This window comes from Canis aureus, chromosome 1, assembly GCF_053574225.1.
Source record: "Canis aureus isolate CA01 chromosome 1, VMU_Caureus_v.1.0, whole genome shotgun sequence".
Classification (NCBI taxonomy): domain Eukaryota; kingdom Metazoa; phylum Chordata; class Mammalia; order Carnivora; family Canidae; genus Canis; species Canis aureus.
Window position 1 is genome coordinate 88,635,263 of NC_135611.1, and position 16,307 is coordinate 88,651,569.

At 47.3% G+C, this 16,307-nt stretch overlaps 1 protein-coding gene across 7 annotated transcripts in view; it reads left to right on the forward strand.

Moving 5' to 3' along the window:
* The window catches only part of APBA1 (amyloid beta precursor protein binding family A member 1), a 196,923-nt gene that overhangs the window by 140,475 nt on the left and 40,141 nt on the right, over positions 1 to 16,307 (forward strand). The window lies entirely within an intron of this gene.

The following is a 16,307-nucleotide window of genomic DNA, read 5'->3' on the forward strand; positions in this document are numbered from 1 at the left end:
TGAGGCCCGGTCAAAATTGGTAACCACCAACTTGAATTGCAGACTACAGTTTAACACTATTTTTTTTTTCTTCTTAAGATTTTATTTATTCATGAGAGATACAGGCAGAGGGAGAAGCAGGCTCCCTAAGGGGAGCCTGATGCAGAACTCGATCCCAGGACCCCAGGATCATGCCCTGAGCCAAAGGTAGATGCTCAACCACTGAGCTACCCAGGTGTCCAACACTTAATTCTTGACTGTTTTGTTTTCTCCTTGTCTTGTTCGAATTAGCCCGTTGTCTCTCTAAATCGCTGTCAGCCTACCGAAGGCCCAGTGTTGCATCCTTGTCTGGTATCACAGCCTGTCACACAAAGTGGATGCCCAGTACGTGTTCGTTATGTGTAAATCTCTGTCCTGCTGTTGGCCTGCTACGGTTACCTTGAGTGGGCCATCTGCTTTCTTCCTCATCAGCACGAGTTAGTTTTATTCCTCAGAGTACCCCTGAGAAAACATGGTTTCTCGGACACGGAGTCCTCTACAGAAATGGGAAACAAGAATCACAAGTGTGGGAACACCTGGGTGGCTCAGTGGTTGAGCGTCTGTCTTTGGCTCAGGTCGTGATCCTGGGGTCCTGGGATCGAGTCCCACGTTGGGCTCCCTGCAGGGAGCCTGCTTCTGCCTCTGCCTATGTCTCTGCCTCTCTCTGTGTCTCTCATGAATAAATAAATAACATCTTTAAAAAAAAAAAAGGAATCACAAGTATGGTGCATTTGTTGCCTTAGTAGGTCAGAACCCACTAGCCATTCAGGGTTGACCATTGGCAGACTGTGAGTTAGAGTTGGCTGTAGCACCCCTTCTTCACCTTCCCTGGGCTGGTCTTCCCTGTGCTTTCCCACAGCGTTCAGCCCTACAAGAGCCCTTGCTGGCCACTCACCCTGGTCAGGCATCTCCCGTGACCCATGATCTCCGCTTCCACCCACGTCGTGGTAGCCTCAGCCTTGTTCTCCAGGGCTGGCTGATTAAGTCAGACTAGACTGCTAATTGATGATGATGGCAGCGTTCACCACCCCCTTCAAGTAACATTTGCCTCATCTTGGCGTCCTCTGTTCCAGAGACCGATTAGAGAGTATTTCGAGGCAGGAAGGCATTTGAGCACTAACTCTTCTTAGAAACCAGCCACTGGGCAACTCCCGTGGTGCAGCGGTTTAGCGCCGCCTGCAGCCCGGGGTGGGATCATGGAGACCCCGGATCGAGTCCCACGTCGGGCTCCCTGCACAGAGACTGCTTCTCCATCTGCCTGTGTCTGTGTGTCTCACTCTCTCTCTGAATAAATAAATAAATAAACCTTTAAAAAAAGAAAAAAGAAACCAGCCACTCTCCTGCCAAGAAGGAAATAATACCCAAACCCTGGGAAGTGAGGGCTCGACACTAACACCTCCCCTGATCATATGCACTTTTGAGCTCCTTTTTTTTTTTCTTTAATTTTGAGAAAGATGACATGAGGGTGCAGAGGCGTCCTGCCTTTGCCTCCTCCTTGTCCTCCCTCCCTCTCGCCTTGCCTTGAAACCAGTATCAGCCTTCATGGATTTTTTTTTTTTTTGACTGTTGCTAGGAAACTATTGACCAAGGTCAAGCGCGCATGCTAATTCATTAAGACGTGTTAGCATCTTGTCCTGTTGACCTTGCAGTTGTGTAGTCTAGCTTAACAAGGGCAAGTGGAAAGACTGGTGCACTACTGAGGGAGTCTGTTTTTTGAAGCGTTCCTCGTATGGTTCTTCGTATGGTATTTTGAACTGAGAGGTTCCCTCTTGCCGATCCTCACCTCCTCAGGGAGTTCTGGGCAGCGATAGTTTTCCAGGATCTGAATAGCAAGGGATGGAGCTGAAATGGGATCCAAAGTCAAGTAGACAGACTTTAGGATGAATTTATGTTCTTCGATGGTCTGATTCCCCCCCAAGTGGATCAGTCCCTGACTGGAAGAAAGGAGGGTTGATGGGAAGGAATTGGGGGTGGGGGTGGGGGAACACCACTGTACTGAAATAGTAGCTCTATTCTGTCCCCATTTGTGGCCTGGAAAGGACTAGACTTGAAGCCTTATCTCAGAGTGTCCTCCTGACCTGTGGAAGAGTATACATCCCAGTGCTGGCTGTTAAAACCAGCTTTGTTCTTGTATATGTTCAATAAAGGGCTGGCGGACCCCAAACATCAGCATCCCAGAAACTTACACAGCAGTATAGAAACCTTAGAACAAAGGATCTGCTGCCAGGAGAGCAAAACGAGGCCCCAGTGGGTTTCACCAACCAGACCCCAGACACCAATAGGAAACTTTCCTCTCAGTGAGTGATGTCAAAGGAATAAATGTGTTCCCAACCATCTGCCATGCAAAGTCCCGTAAAAGGATTGGGTTGAACTCTTACAGTTGTTCCCCTGCTAACCCCTTTGGGTTTAATTAAGCACCAGCTACATACAGGACATCATCTGTCAATAAGAAATAGGGCCTGGCCACAAAGCTACACTGTTCTCATTTTGTTAGAGAACCAGAATGAGCTGTGACTGCTGGCCCTAGTCACAGACAGAAAGTCTGTCTCATTATTTCTCGTCCGCTCATTCAGTAAATATTTTCAGGTTCCTCCTATGGGTCAGGCACTGTGCAAGACACCAGGGATATAGCAGCAACTGAAATATGGACTCTGCCTGAAATAGACACAGACCCTGCTTGTGTAGAGTGTATGATCTACTCTGGGATTGTCCTCTGATGAGCCTTCAGCCAGACCTCCAAGCCTCCTCAGCTCCTGAGGCTTTCCTCTGAAAACCTCTGGAGCATCTTAGCTAGATCTACGGCTAAATCACAGATCGCCCCAAAGCAGTGACATAAAACAAACCATGGTAATTATCTCACAGTGTCTGTGTCAGGAACCTGGCATGGCTTAGCTGGGCCTCTGCTGCTGGGCCTCTCAGACATGCACTCAAGTGTCACTGGCCTGTGGTAACCTCCAGGCTCTACTGGGGAGAGACCATTCCCAAGGTCACTGCTTATTGGCAGGATTCAGCTCCTCAAGGGCTATGGGACCGAAGGCCCCAGTTCCCAGCTGACCACTGGCCAGAGGTATCTTGATCCTTTGTCCCATTGGCAGTGCCCTACAGGCACTTGCCTGAGAAAGCAAGCAAGATAAGAAGGCCATAGAGGCTGGTAGCAGGGCAGATGGATATCACAGTCTTCTATAAGGCAGTCACAGAGTGACAGCCCTACCCGGAGAGGGGATCACACAGGGTCTGAACACCAGGAGACAAGGATCACAGGTCTATCTGAGAAGTCTGCTCACCAGATTTTCTGCCTGTTATGTGCCAGCAAAGAGACAGTGGGCTTCACACATGAGGACACAGCATTGCTGGCTTTTCTGCCCTCAACTGACCTGAGCGGCCATTCCCACCTCTTCGGCTCTGTTTTGTTGTCTGGCCGAGAATAGGCAGATATATCATCAATCCTGAAGTACCAACAGAGCATGAAGCCGAAGTGGTGTAGAAGGGCATGGGTGTGCAGGCCAGCACGCAGGCAAGGCCTGCAGCCATGTCAGAGGAAGCGGGGATTCTTGGGGGGGGGGGGGGGAGGTGCTATGGAAACCAGGCACTGGAAGGACTGTCCTAAAGGAACAAGTGTACCCATATGGATTCTTCAGAAGCAGAGAGGACTTTAACTTTATTCTTGAGGGTCTGCTAATGTCCAAAGAATTTGCTATAAAGGCTCTTCATAAGTTAGGGCAGGGGGGCACCTGGGTGGCTCAGTGGTTGAGCATCTCCCTTCGTCTCAGGGCGTGATCCTGGGGTCCTGGAATGTAGTCCTGCATTGGGCTCTCCACAAGCTGCTTCTCCCTCTGCTTGTGTCTCTGCATCTCTCTGTGTCTCTCATGAATAAATCAATAACATCTTTTAAAAATATAATAAGTCAGGGCAGAGCTTTCAACCAGTGTCCTGATGATCCCACTGGACTTTGGGGTAGGGGGTGACCGGTGCCATCAGGCGTGTTGCCTTCCATCTCAGCAGCCTCATCGGGGGCTCTGCATCCTCTCCAGTTGAGCCGGTGTGTTGTATGAACGTATCATCTCTCTGTATGCCGTGATGAAGAAAGGCTGAGAGGCACAGAGTTGAAAGGTCTCGTTAGGCTGAGAGACCCACACAGGAGAGATCAGCCCTTGAGTACGGCTCTCCTCCTTGGTGCCCCAACTTCTCTGTCAGGTGCGGATCCGATTCCTGATGCGCCCCATCTCAACCCCCACCTTGCTGCGGGTGGTTTTCCATGGCAGATGTTATCCATTATTGATGAGGTATGGAGAAGGCCATGGTGAATAATTAAGCAGGTCTCAGGTGCTGATTGAACCTTGAGGGAAGGAAAGAATTCTGAATTCTGCGGTGTCCGCAGGACACTAGGTGTAGACACTCTGTAACTTTCCAGAAGGCCCAGCAGATTTCTTCGTGGTTTGTCTGGCTTGGAGTCTCATGTGTGATGGTGGTCCTCTGGTTAATAACCGAACATAATAGAAGCTTTCCACAGCAGCGGTGAAGGTTCTAATGGCTCCAGCCTGCCCGCAGTGATTCACGGATCCAAATCAAAGCCATTCCTGAGAGTGATAGTAGAGAGAATGACTTCTCCCAGGAGTTGGGGAAGAGCCCTAAAGTAGGGAAGGTTCAGTCTGGACTTAAGAATCAACACCCAAGGGTTTTCTATCTTGTTAATAGTCAACAGAAAGAAGAAAGTGTTTGAGAGACACCCAGTGCTATAGATGAGAGCGGCTCACCCTTTTTTGGAAAGGGCTTTCTCGAATGAGGACCAAGAGGTAGTGGAAATGCATCCCCCTGACCCTGGTGGCAGTCCAACTGCCCACAAGAGTGGGCAGGAATATGAGGACAGGCGAGAGGGAGTGAGGGGGATACTTGTTTCCCACTGTGCCCTGCGGGGTTGTCTTCAGCATAGGAAACTGTCGACTAGCGTGGGTGCAGTTTTCAGCTGTGAATTGTTCATGACCTTTGTTTCTGTTTTCCACCTTCTGACCCCGTCACCACTCACTCACTAAACAGGTGCACTCAGAGTGAGAGACCTGGAAGCATGTGCGATGAAGGGTTTGATGTGAAGGAAGGCTGAAGCCATCTCTTTGGTGAGCCTCTCAGGTGTTCTGCACCTTTCAGTTCTCTTGCACCCATGTCCATCCCCATTGCCATGGCTTGTCCAGAGGTAGATTGGCACTGGGAGGTCTGTCTCCAGTCATTGGCCCTCTGAGCCACCCTGCCCACCTGTTTATAGGAGCTTCCTCCCGTTCTGTTCCACCTGCATTTGTCTTGACCTTCCTCTCCCAAGATCCAGCAGATATGATCCAGCTCTTGAGCCCGGTCTGGGAGTACCTGTTGGTTTGGGTGAAACCATGCTGGCCCTGGGGTTTCAAAAAAACCAGCTTGCTTTTTTGTATCTGTGCAGCTAGCCTGCCATATCCCCCCTCACTAGATTGCAGTGCAAGGCTGTTGGAAGCATGCAGCAAACATAAAGAGTGGTGAGGGTCGCCCTCCAGCACCCCAGCCCCCAGAGGTGCACAACCCACATGGCCGTGTCCTCTAAACTCATCACACACACCCAGGTGTGTTCTGACACAGGCATGGAGAGAGCCTCCTCTTCCCAGCATCCACCCTTTCCTTGCACATGAACTGGATGCTTTTTCACAGGTTCTATAAACTGTAGCAGAGTTTGGAGTGTGTGAAAGTTTCTGGTTGCACCTCAGAACCGAGTCTTATTTTCCCCAGAAATAGTAGGCGTTGCTGGCAGAAGGGGTAGGCCGGCCCCTTCTCACAAACATCAGGTGATGCCGCTCCACCAGTGACGCACGACTGCCGACTGCCGGGGCCCTTCAGGCACCAAGGGGTTAATGTGGATGTGGCTGACACCCTGGGAGGTGGGCACATCTCCCATCTCCCGTTACAAGTTGCATTATTGACTGGGGCATCTAACACCACTGGAAACAATCCACCAGACGGGATTCAGGTCAGGAGTTAGCCCTCAGCTCACAAGTGGCTGTGCCCGAGCTGGCCTTGCCGCCCAGATAGCGCCTGGGAAGATGGAGAATTTTTGGATGTACCAATTTGAGTGTCACGAAGAAGAGGTAGGTGGATCCCAGGGCTTTGGAATAATGTTTGGCTCGCGGCTCTCGGATTTTCCTCTCCCAGGGCTGCCAGACTGTAAATCCTCTGCGCTTCCCCCCCCCCCCCCCATACTAAGCATACCGGCGCAGAGCAGGAGAGGTGAGGAGAGTGGGCATTGCCCAGGGTGGGAGGAAATGTAGTCAGGTTGGCCTGTTGCTTGGAAGTTCAAGATGAGCTGTAGAGGGAGAAGGCCGTTTGATCACGTGGAAAGATGTTGCTCTCTGCTTTCTCTCCGTCAGCACTGGGTTCTAATGAACGAGTTACTTTGGGCTCTGTAGCCTCCAGTCCTGTCCTCTGCGCTGTGTCTTTTGCTTCCACTATGCTGATGACAATGAGTGAACTTAAAGTCTTGCACATGAGGAACTGCTTTGCTAGATGAGGTAATGGGCATCACGTACCCTGTGTGGGGCCTGGCACATAGTGAGGCTCCCATAAACGGCTGCTGGGTCGTCCTTAGTAAGTGATGTGTCATTAATAGCAAATGATGTGTTCTTAGCTGCATCTCTTATTATCAACTAAAAGTGATTGTGGTTTGTCCTCTTAGGGAACTCAGGTTTGGAGGTCTGGGAAGGATGGTGCAGGACCCTGGTGGGGAAACTTGTCCCTCATTTGTCCATCACATAGTGTAGTGCATTCCGGACACTTACAGTGAGGCCCTTTCAAAGAGAACACACAGATAACCTGTGTTTCCAGATCCGACTTTATTAGCTGGTAAGAGATCTCAACTTACAGCAGTGACTGGTTAATAATTAACTTGGCCTTTTTTTTAATCCCCTGAGATCTGGCTTCAGAAGCTTAGGGTTCTTTTGATAGTAATAAAATAAATTATTTGGGACAGTGAAAGCACCTCTGTTTGAGGAGACTGCTCCAGTCCAGGGCTCTCTGAGGTCCACGGTGGTCCAGATCTTCCCATTACTGTGGCTATAAGTTGGGGACTTGGGGCTGGGAGCACCTCCATCCCCTGTGGGAAAACAGAGTGAAAATGGTTAGAATATTTTAACCGACAGTTATCTCAAAACGTTTCATTGGTATTAATTGAATCCATTATAAATGTGTATATAAAACACCTCATTAGGCACAGGCTATTATCATTTTAATGACATAATTATGCCCCTACAATGCCTATGCTAACTTTCCTACTTCACCACATTAAGGAAACAGAAATGTGCATTGATAATATAGTTTGAATTGAGAGTGAATAATTATGGATTTCTTAGCCAGTTTCAATTTTCAAAAGCACAGACATATCTTGGAGCAAGAAAAACCTAGTCATATATTTGTTTCTTTTTTATAACTCTAACATGGAATAAGGTTAATTTAAAACAACTTAAATCGGTAAGGAAAACAACATACATTTATTTGAGAAAAGGGATAAAGCAGGATAAAACCAAGATGCATAGTAAAAAACCTATTCAGGGATGCTGGAAATAGAGAAGGCCCACACAGTTCCTGAAACAGCAGTTTACCAAAAGAAGTAGAATGTGTGCCATAGCCTGGCTGCAGGTAACCACACCTTTGAAATTCCATATAGAACCAGAATGTTCAGGCTGGTAAAGAATGGAATGACCAATGGCTTGATTATAGTCTATAGGATATGCTACCTGTGAGAGCACTTGTTCTCGCTGTGTCCACATTACTGTTCTAATCACATGAGGATGCACTGATTTGCAAGCAGTGTCTGACAAGGGACGAGTCAGACCCTGACCCTGAGGTAGTGATCTGTACATGGGTACCAATATCCATGTGAGCACATCAGGGCAATGCTACATGGGTTCAGGCTGACTTTGAGTATAAACGTATTTTGTGTTTCCTTTGTTCTCTGGTACAAAAAGATTGATGTCCATACATCCTTCCATATGTTCAACACATTTATTGAACTTTTGTTGTATATTTTATGGAGAATGTGTATTAAGCACTTGGAGAAGAAAAAGTTAATGAATCACACATCCTGCCTTCATAGTGCTTATTGAAGTATTGTAGGGGACACCTGGGTGGCTCAGTGGGTGAAGCATCTGCCTTTGCCTCAGGTCAAGGTCTCAGGATCCTGGGATCAAGCCCTGTGTCCTAGGGATCCCCGCTGAGTGAGGAGTCTGCTTCTCTCTCTCCCTCTCCCTCTGCCTCACCCCCTAGTTTGTGTTCTCTCTCTCTCTCAAATAAGTAAATAAATCTTTTATAAGAAAGTATTGTGATTAAACTATCCTATAGTATTATATTTCAATAAAAATAAGGGAGAAAATGACATACAGAAGAATGGCACCAATAAAGCACAAGCAGTTCTCAAAGGAGAGGGCTTCTGCTTATCTAAGAGAATAGAAAAGATTTCACAAAAGAAGTAACATTGAAAATGAGCCTTTGCAGACTCGTGGACATGTGTGATTCAGACAAGAGCATGAACAAAGGCATTGCCCCCAAACACTCAGGTTGTATACACAAAGCAGAAGATACCTCAGTTTGGCTTAATGGTAGAGAATAACTGGGAGGGGGGAAATAGTGAAGAAATTAAGGCCAACCTTGGAATGCCTTAAGTGCCAAGGTAAAGAAAGAGTGCCAAGGATTTCTTCTTTTTTTTTTTTTTTTAAGATTTTGTTGGTCTAGAGAGAGACAGAGCATGCATAAGCAAGAGGAGGGAAGGAGAGAGAGAGAATCTCAAGCAGACTCCATACTGGGTACAGAGCCTGATGCAGGGCTGGATCCCACAACCCTGAGATCATGACTGAGCTGAAATCAAGAGTCGGACATTTAGTCAACTGAGCCACCCAGGAGCACCTAGGATTTATTCTAAACACAAAGCAGGAACCACTAAAGTTTTTGAATTAAAGAGTGACTTGTGCAGAGCTTGTTAAAATTGTATTTTCAAATGAGAGTCATTTCAGTCCAAAAAAATAAAATGAGAGCCAATAGGAACTTAGGGAAAGGTGTCTGGTTCTCTTAGTCAGTTTGGGCTGCTGCGTAATAAAGATACCATACAGAGACTGGGTGGTTTACACAACAGAAATGTACTTCTCACATTGGAGTCTGGGAAGTCTGAGAGCAGGGTGTCAGCACCACCACCTTGTGGTGTAGATGCCCTTCCTGGTGCAGATGGCCGTCTTCTTGCCATGTTCTCACACAGTGGAGAGCAGAGAGAGGAAGCAGCCTCCCTTATGCCTTTTCTTATAAGGGCACTAATCACATCATGAGAGCTCTACCCTCCTGACCACATTAACACCCAAAGGCCCCATGGCCTCATACTGTCCCACTGGAGGCTAGGGTTTTGATGTATGTAGTTGAGGTAGACACAGTTCACTGGTGAAGAAAGTCCATGAGCACTTCATGCTTGGGTCTCATGTAGTATGTTGGCTTTTTAAATAACTTTATTCTCAGGTTCTGTGAGTCACTCCACATAGGTGAAATTACTAAATAATCCAGTCCCAGATAGACTCGGTAAAACTGTCATTTTTTTAAATTTATTTATTTATAGAGTGAGAGAGTGCAGGGGGAAGAGGCAGGCTCTACACCCGGCACGGAGCCTAACACGAGGCTTGATCTCACAACCCTGAGATCATGACCTGAGCCCAAATCAAGCGTTGGACGCTTACCTGACTGAGCCACCCAGGTGACCCTAAAACAATGTCATTTTTAAGGGACTATTTTTTTCCTGCCCTTCATTGCAGTGAAATTTGTGTCACTGAGTTTCTTTGGAGGGAAGGACCGACATGTGCCTGGACTTGTCAAGGTTAGCCTGAGCCAGCCGGAGTCTTTAACCAAGGTCTTCACAGTTGAGAATCTTGATGTGTCATGATTGTATGTGAGCTATGTTGTAAATTAACACTTGCATATGCACCTGATTCTCTTTAGTAACTATCACCAGAGGAGCATCACTCTCAGCCCCCATACTGCAAAATGCTGTCTTGAATGGGAGACAGGGAGTGTGCCAGAAATTGTACACGGTCATTTATGCACCCCTCAGCCCTAGCCAGGAATGAGCTGTTCTTACCAATATACCAGTAAGAGTCTCGGGGCTTATAAATTAATTTAGAGTCTTTCTAGTATGATTTTTAGAGAGCCTTCTGTGTGCTGTTTAATTTTATCCCTGAGTAAAATTTTTAATAAGGAAGCAAGAAGATGAGATAAGGAAAGCATCCCCATGGGTATGTGTTGTCCTTGTGAACACTCCCCCATGGGGTGAAAGAATTATTGTTACTGTTGGAATCTTAAGAGACTCGTCAGATGCTGGTGGAATGCTTTGTGCATACACAGGCGCTGAGCCGACGCCCCGTGTGCATCGTCACCGATTAATCCTCGCGTCAGCCCCAGGAGGTGGGTAGTAACTGTTTTCCTCAATTCTCAGGAGGATCAGAGAAGATGAGCAACCCAGAGGCAGAGCTGTGAACGGAAGAGCAGATTTCAGATGCTCACCCGCCAGATGGTGGGGCTGGAGACTCGAGCATCTCACTGTCCTGAGACCTTAGGAGCTTTACTTGTTCTGCAATGTTATAAAATGAAAACATCCCCGCCCTTTTCAAAGGAGCAATGTAACTTGTAGTCCTGGAATCACATTGCACTTTAGGAAATAGACCCTAGTGTTGGAAAGGCCAGATCACGCTGGGTGTGAAGACCAGATTCTGTATCTTGGGAATTGACTCAGTTTTTATTTCCACTGACTAACAGGCTTTGCCCCAGGGCCTCCCAAGTCCTCAGCACTGTGACAGGAATGGCATCTGGGTTAGCTCCACTGGAGGGTTCCATGACCACCCCTTGCAGGTCACCTCTCCTCCCTGGTGCTCGTGGGCTCCTGCTCACGCCTGTTAGGGCAACTGTCACGTCTCGTTTTAATCATGCGGGCAGGGCTGTTCTAAGGGATCCTGCAGAAGTGTACCTCCTCAAATTAATCGGCTTAAAACGAGGACCAAAATTTCAAAGTATGGACAGGAGGGTGGGGAATTGGTTAGAACCTTATCTTAAAAGACAATATTAAAAATTATAAACATAAGCTTAATTGTTTTACCTTTTGGCTAATAACGTAGGTTGTAAGTTCACCTATATGTGAATTCTTAAAACAGAGAAGTATTGATTTGAGGAGTCGTAACTTCTTTCAGAAAGAACTGTCACATCACACACTAGAATAGCCTTCTTCAGTTCACACTGTGACTTCTGCAGCCTGATCAGAAGGGGTCCTTCCAATCAGGAGGAGGACAGTTTGAGCAAGAACATTGGAGGGCTGATGCAATTTTCTCAAGGGCCTCTCTTCATTGATTTTATATTCTAATCACACTTGTTCGAAGCACCTCTACTATCATCATTCTTTCTATTGCATCGTCTGGTTAACTGTGAACTGACGGAACTCCACCAACTCTTCAATTATCTGTGGCTGCGTCAAGCAGTCCTCCCAACTGGGCCTACATCACCTTTCTAAAATCCTGCTTTCTCTTTATTTCTGCAATATTTGCACTTGTACTCTTTAATGCATTTGCAGATTTCTGGTTTTCCATTTCGTTTCTGGCCTTGAAACACCAGATGGTCCTCAGTGGTCAAAGAGAGCAGCTGACAGAGATGTGGTCCTGAAAGATGCTGGGGTTTGAAATGGTAGGACTGTCAAGGTGGACACTAGCATCGTGAGAGGTCAGCTCAGTAGTGACTGCTTTTGTGTCATCGTGACTTCTGTTCTCCTCAAGGACTCAGTGGCCACCACTTTCACAGAACAGCCTGCGTTTGTTTGTATGTCTGTCCTCCCTGCTAAGCCAGGGGCTCCTGGGGCTCAGGCAGGGAGTCTGGGCCTCCTCAGATGCTGTCAGAATTTCTATGGTAAATAAATGAGTGAACAATCCTGGTGGAACTACCCTTTTTATGTCTTTTGGCCAGCATTTCTCCAGGAGTCTTTCAAGATATCTGTACATCTCTCCAGATCACTGCTTAGGCCTTTCTGAAAGCAACACTGTTCATTTGGAAAGAGCCAGTAATTTGGCTTTAATTTGGGGTATTCTCACTGTCATCTGGTCAGCTTTTCCAGGATGGAATCTTCTCTTCATGCAGATGTCAGGGGTGAAAGGACTAAGGAAAGGGAAGAGGGGGAAGTGATAACTCATCCTCTCCATCCTTTAGATCTTCATTTCAGCTGAGGAAATTGTTACTGAGTGCCCAGATAGAGCTTCCCCACTGACAGAAAACAGGCCAACGACTCACCAAGAAAACCCCACTTTCTGGGCGGAGACTAGGCACTGGCTGCTTGTCATCAAGTGCAGCTCCAGTGCCTTGTCCTTGCCTCCCAGCTCATCTCCTGCTTCCTGGCAGAGCTATGCTGCTCCAGCTCCCTGCCTCTGTTTACAGAACCTTCCTCCTTCTCTCCATTCCATCCTGCTCCATAAATACTACAGTCTTCAGGGTTCAGCAGAAGCATCACCTTCCCCACAGAGCATTGCTGACACACCTCTTCCCTCCTGCAAAACTACTCCTTCCCCCCCCTGCATCCCACATATGGATGCATATCCCTGCCACCTGCCACAGCCCTGTGTCCACATGCCTGCCTACTCCCATCATCTGGAAGGGGAGATAGGACAGGACCACAGCATCTCTTTCCTCTTTATTTCTTAGCCCAATATTAAGAGCAGAGGTAGTCACTGAAATGTCTGTTAAAGGAATAAATGAATGATAGGTATTTCTGCACTGCTTTTCTGCCCTGCAAGTATGGCCTAAAAGTCCTTTGAGCTGTTTGCTTCACCTCTACCACCAGCAGTACAGCATTTGCCCCAGGAGAGGTTCAATTGAAAATAAAATGAGTGATTAGCTTTCCCTCTGGATGCTTTGGCATCTTGAGGCTATCTCCCACCTCACAACAGGACGATCCATCTCTTGTCCTGGCGTTAAAGAGCTGACATCTTAATAGCTGAGGACTCTACTCTGTGGAGCCCCAGAGCTTAGGCAGTAATTATAGACCATAGTTGTGGAGAATTTGCTAGAACACAGTCTGCAGAGGACAGGCAGCTTAAGAAGACCTCCCGTAATTAACCAGACCAGGGACTGGTTAATAACTGCATCATCTTTGGACATTTTAGATGCCTCCTTCTCGCTACCCTGTGTGTCACCTGAGGAATTTCCAAGCGTACATTCGCTTCCTGTCCTTAGTCTCATTTGCTTAAAATTGAATATCCAGCCAGTGATCCAGCAGGCATGGGACCTCAGCCAGAGAAATACATGGTAATCACTTAATGTTTGTATCATTTTATTGGTTAGACTTGGCCTCCAGTACATTCTTTGAAGGTAGGATGCGTTCTCTAATTTCTGGTTTTCTCTCCACTTTTGAGAATATAGCAGAGCAGACGCTGGAGAAGAGGGACAAAGGGCCATTAAAGCAGACATTGGAGAGGATTTGATACTAAGAACTTTGTTTAGGCGCCTGGTGTCTGCTCTGAAGAGGTTTGTCCACCTCGACGTTGTCGGGAGTGGTAGGCCTCCACCAGACAGGGTCCCCTCTCACGTGGAGACAGCTGTCAGCTTCCAAAGAGCTTTGCTGGAGCTCAGGTTAGATCTTTACAGGCAAAGACCCTGTTCTCTGATTCAAAATGTAGATTGAACATTGCACACATAGAGTGTGCGATCAGAAAAGGGCTTACCACTGACCACGAGACACTAACGAAAGAGATCAGTGGTTGATCTGCCTTTCACAGGCTGGGAAACACGGTAAAGCCAGAGACGACACTGATACCATTTATTCAGCAAAGATTTACTGGGCGCCTACTGTTGGCAAGATCCACTGCCAGGCACTTGGATCCCAAGCTGATTAAGTTGAGATCCTGTCCAAGAGTTCCAGGGGGAGGGGAGATACACACGTAAACAGATCATTACAAAACCTAATACAAGCCATCAGGGTAGAACAGTACTGCGAATAGAGTCTGAGAAAGCTTCAGCAAGTTGCACTGTTTTCGAAGTTAGCACTGAAGGTGAGAAAGAATGCGGGAGAACTCTCTAGATGGAGGTCATCAGCTGTACATGCAAATAGAAGGAAAAGTGAATGAGCTTCATGCGCATGCAGAATGCTAAAGCAGAGAGAGCATTGAGGGCACGTGGCCCCGATGAAGGCAATGTGCGTCTCTCTTCTCCAGGCTCCCTGGCTGGCACCCAGCACTGCTCACTTAGCCTCACTGTGGGGTCTGACCTACCTCTTCCACATCACGGCCTGCTGGCTGGATAACCTGCCTTCTCACATCACCTGGAGAGATGAGCTGATGTTTGCAGTGTTGGAGAGAATCAATTTTTAGAAGATTTGCAACAGAAAATGGTCAGATAAGGAAATAGGAACTTTGGAACACTTTTGAAGGTTTTTTTTTTTCTTTTCTTTTCTTTTTTTTACATGGCCCTCAAGTCAAACAATTAAAGAAAAAAACAGCTGTCCTAGCTTCCCTGGGACCAGACCCTTAAAATCTTTTTGACACAGAAAATTACTTGGAGAAAGATAGATGTAAAATATCTGAGGAAGCTCTTCAAATTTGAAAAACTAGGAAAATTCAAAGGCACTGAAATCTCATGGGACTTCATTAAATTAATTTTGAGTAGTCCAAACAAAGCTAACTCAGCCAGTACCCCCCAGCTCTCTTGAGTGCCAAATAAAAAATTCTGTGTGTGATTTTTTTTTTTTTAAGGCATAAGGGGTTGGGGAGCACCTGAGTGGCTCAGGGTTGAGCATCTGCCTTCAGCTCAGGTCATGATCCTGGGATTCTGGCATTGAGTCTTGCATTGGGTTCCCCACAGGGAGCCTGCTTCTCCCTCTACCTATCTCTGTGTCTCTCATGAATAAATAAGGTCTTAAATAAAATAAAATCTTTTAAAAAAAATAAAGGCATGCAGGGCTGTTTTGTTGCATCCAGGGGCTGTGGGGCTTGAGGCAGGAGTCCTTTATATCTGCTCTTACCCCTGCACCCATCATCTTGGCTTTTCTGTGGAGGGGCCAATTTCTGCATGTGAATGATTAAGAAGCTCATTGGTCCTCACCCCCCGGCCCAGGATCAGATCTGTGGGTTCATGGAAAACAATTCCAGGCCCAACAGGATTAGGTTGGGACCGTACAACATCTAAAGTGAGTAAAACTGCATGTCACCACCTCATCGTTCAATCCATTTGGCACTTTGTTTCCTGTGTGTAATTCGGACTTTCTGAAAAGAATTATTGTTTTATGATTTCACATACTGCTCACTGAAGCCCCATTGTATATTAATGTGCCCCCACCCCCACTCAGCACGACTAACTTCATGGAACATCCTACCTTTCCATGCAGAGGTGCTCTGCTGAAGTTTCTACCTCAGCCTCCCCACGGGGACCACCTGCAAGGCCTCAGAAACAGATTCAGGGGGCACCTGGGTAGCTCAGCGGTTGAGCATCTGCCTTCGGCTCAAGTCGTGATCCCGGGGGTCCTAGGATTGAGTCTTTTTTTTTTTAATCTTTATTTATTTTTTCTTTTTTTAATTTTTATTTATTTATGATAGTCACAGAGAGAGAGAGAGGCAGAGACACAGGCAGAGGGAGAAACAGGCTCCATGCACTGGGAGCCCGACGTGGGATTTGATCCAGGGTCTCCCGGATCGCGCCCTGGACCAAAGGCAGGCGCCAAACTGCTGCGCCACCCAGGGATCCCCCTAAGATTGAGTCTTATGTCAGGTTCCCTGCGAGGAGCCTGCTTCTCCCTCTGCCTGTGTCTCTGCCTCTCTCTGTGTGTCTCTCATGAATAAATAAATAAATTCTATTAAAAAAAAAAAAAAGAAAAACAGATTCATCAATCACCAGTGTTACTCTTCCTTTGCCCAGGACGGAGCTCCCCTCATGTCACCACACTTGCTCAGAGAACAGATCCTTACTGCAGGTGGTTTGGGGCCTTCCATCAGACTTCACCGTGCACTCTTGCTTTCGGGACCATCCCTACAGAGTGCTTAAGCATCCCTGTGGCTCGCCTAAAGATGCCCTTCATCTTCAGGATTTCAGGAGCATCCAGAAATGTTTGGGTAGCAACTTGGTAGGGTTTCCTGCGTCCCGCTGAGTCCCACCCATCCTCTGCCTGCTCGCTTGCTTTGGCCACTCAGCAGCGGGTATTTACAGGGCCCGCGTGCCATGTCGGGCTTGGTCTGGGGCTTCCTGCTCTCTTGCAGCCAGGCCTGCCTGGGCCACCTCCGGAGGCGGGA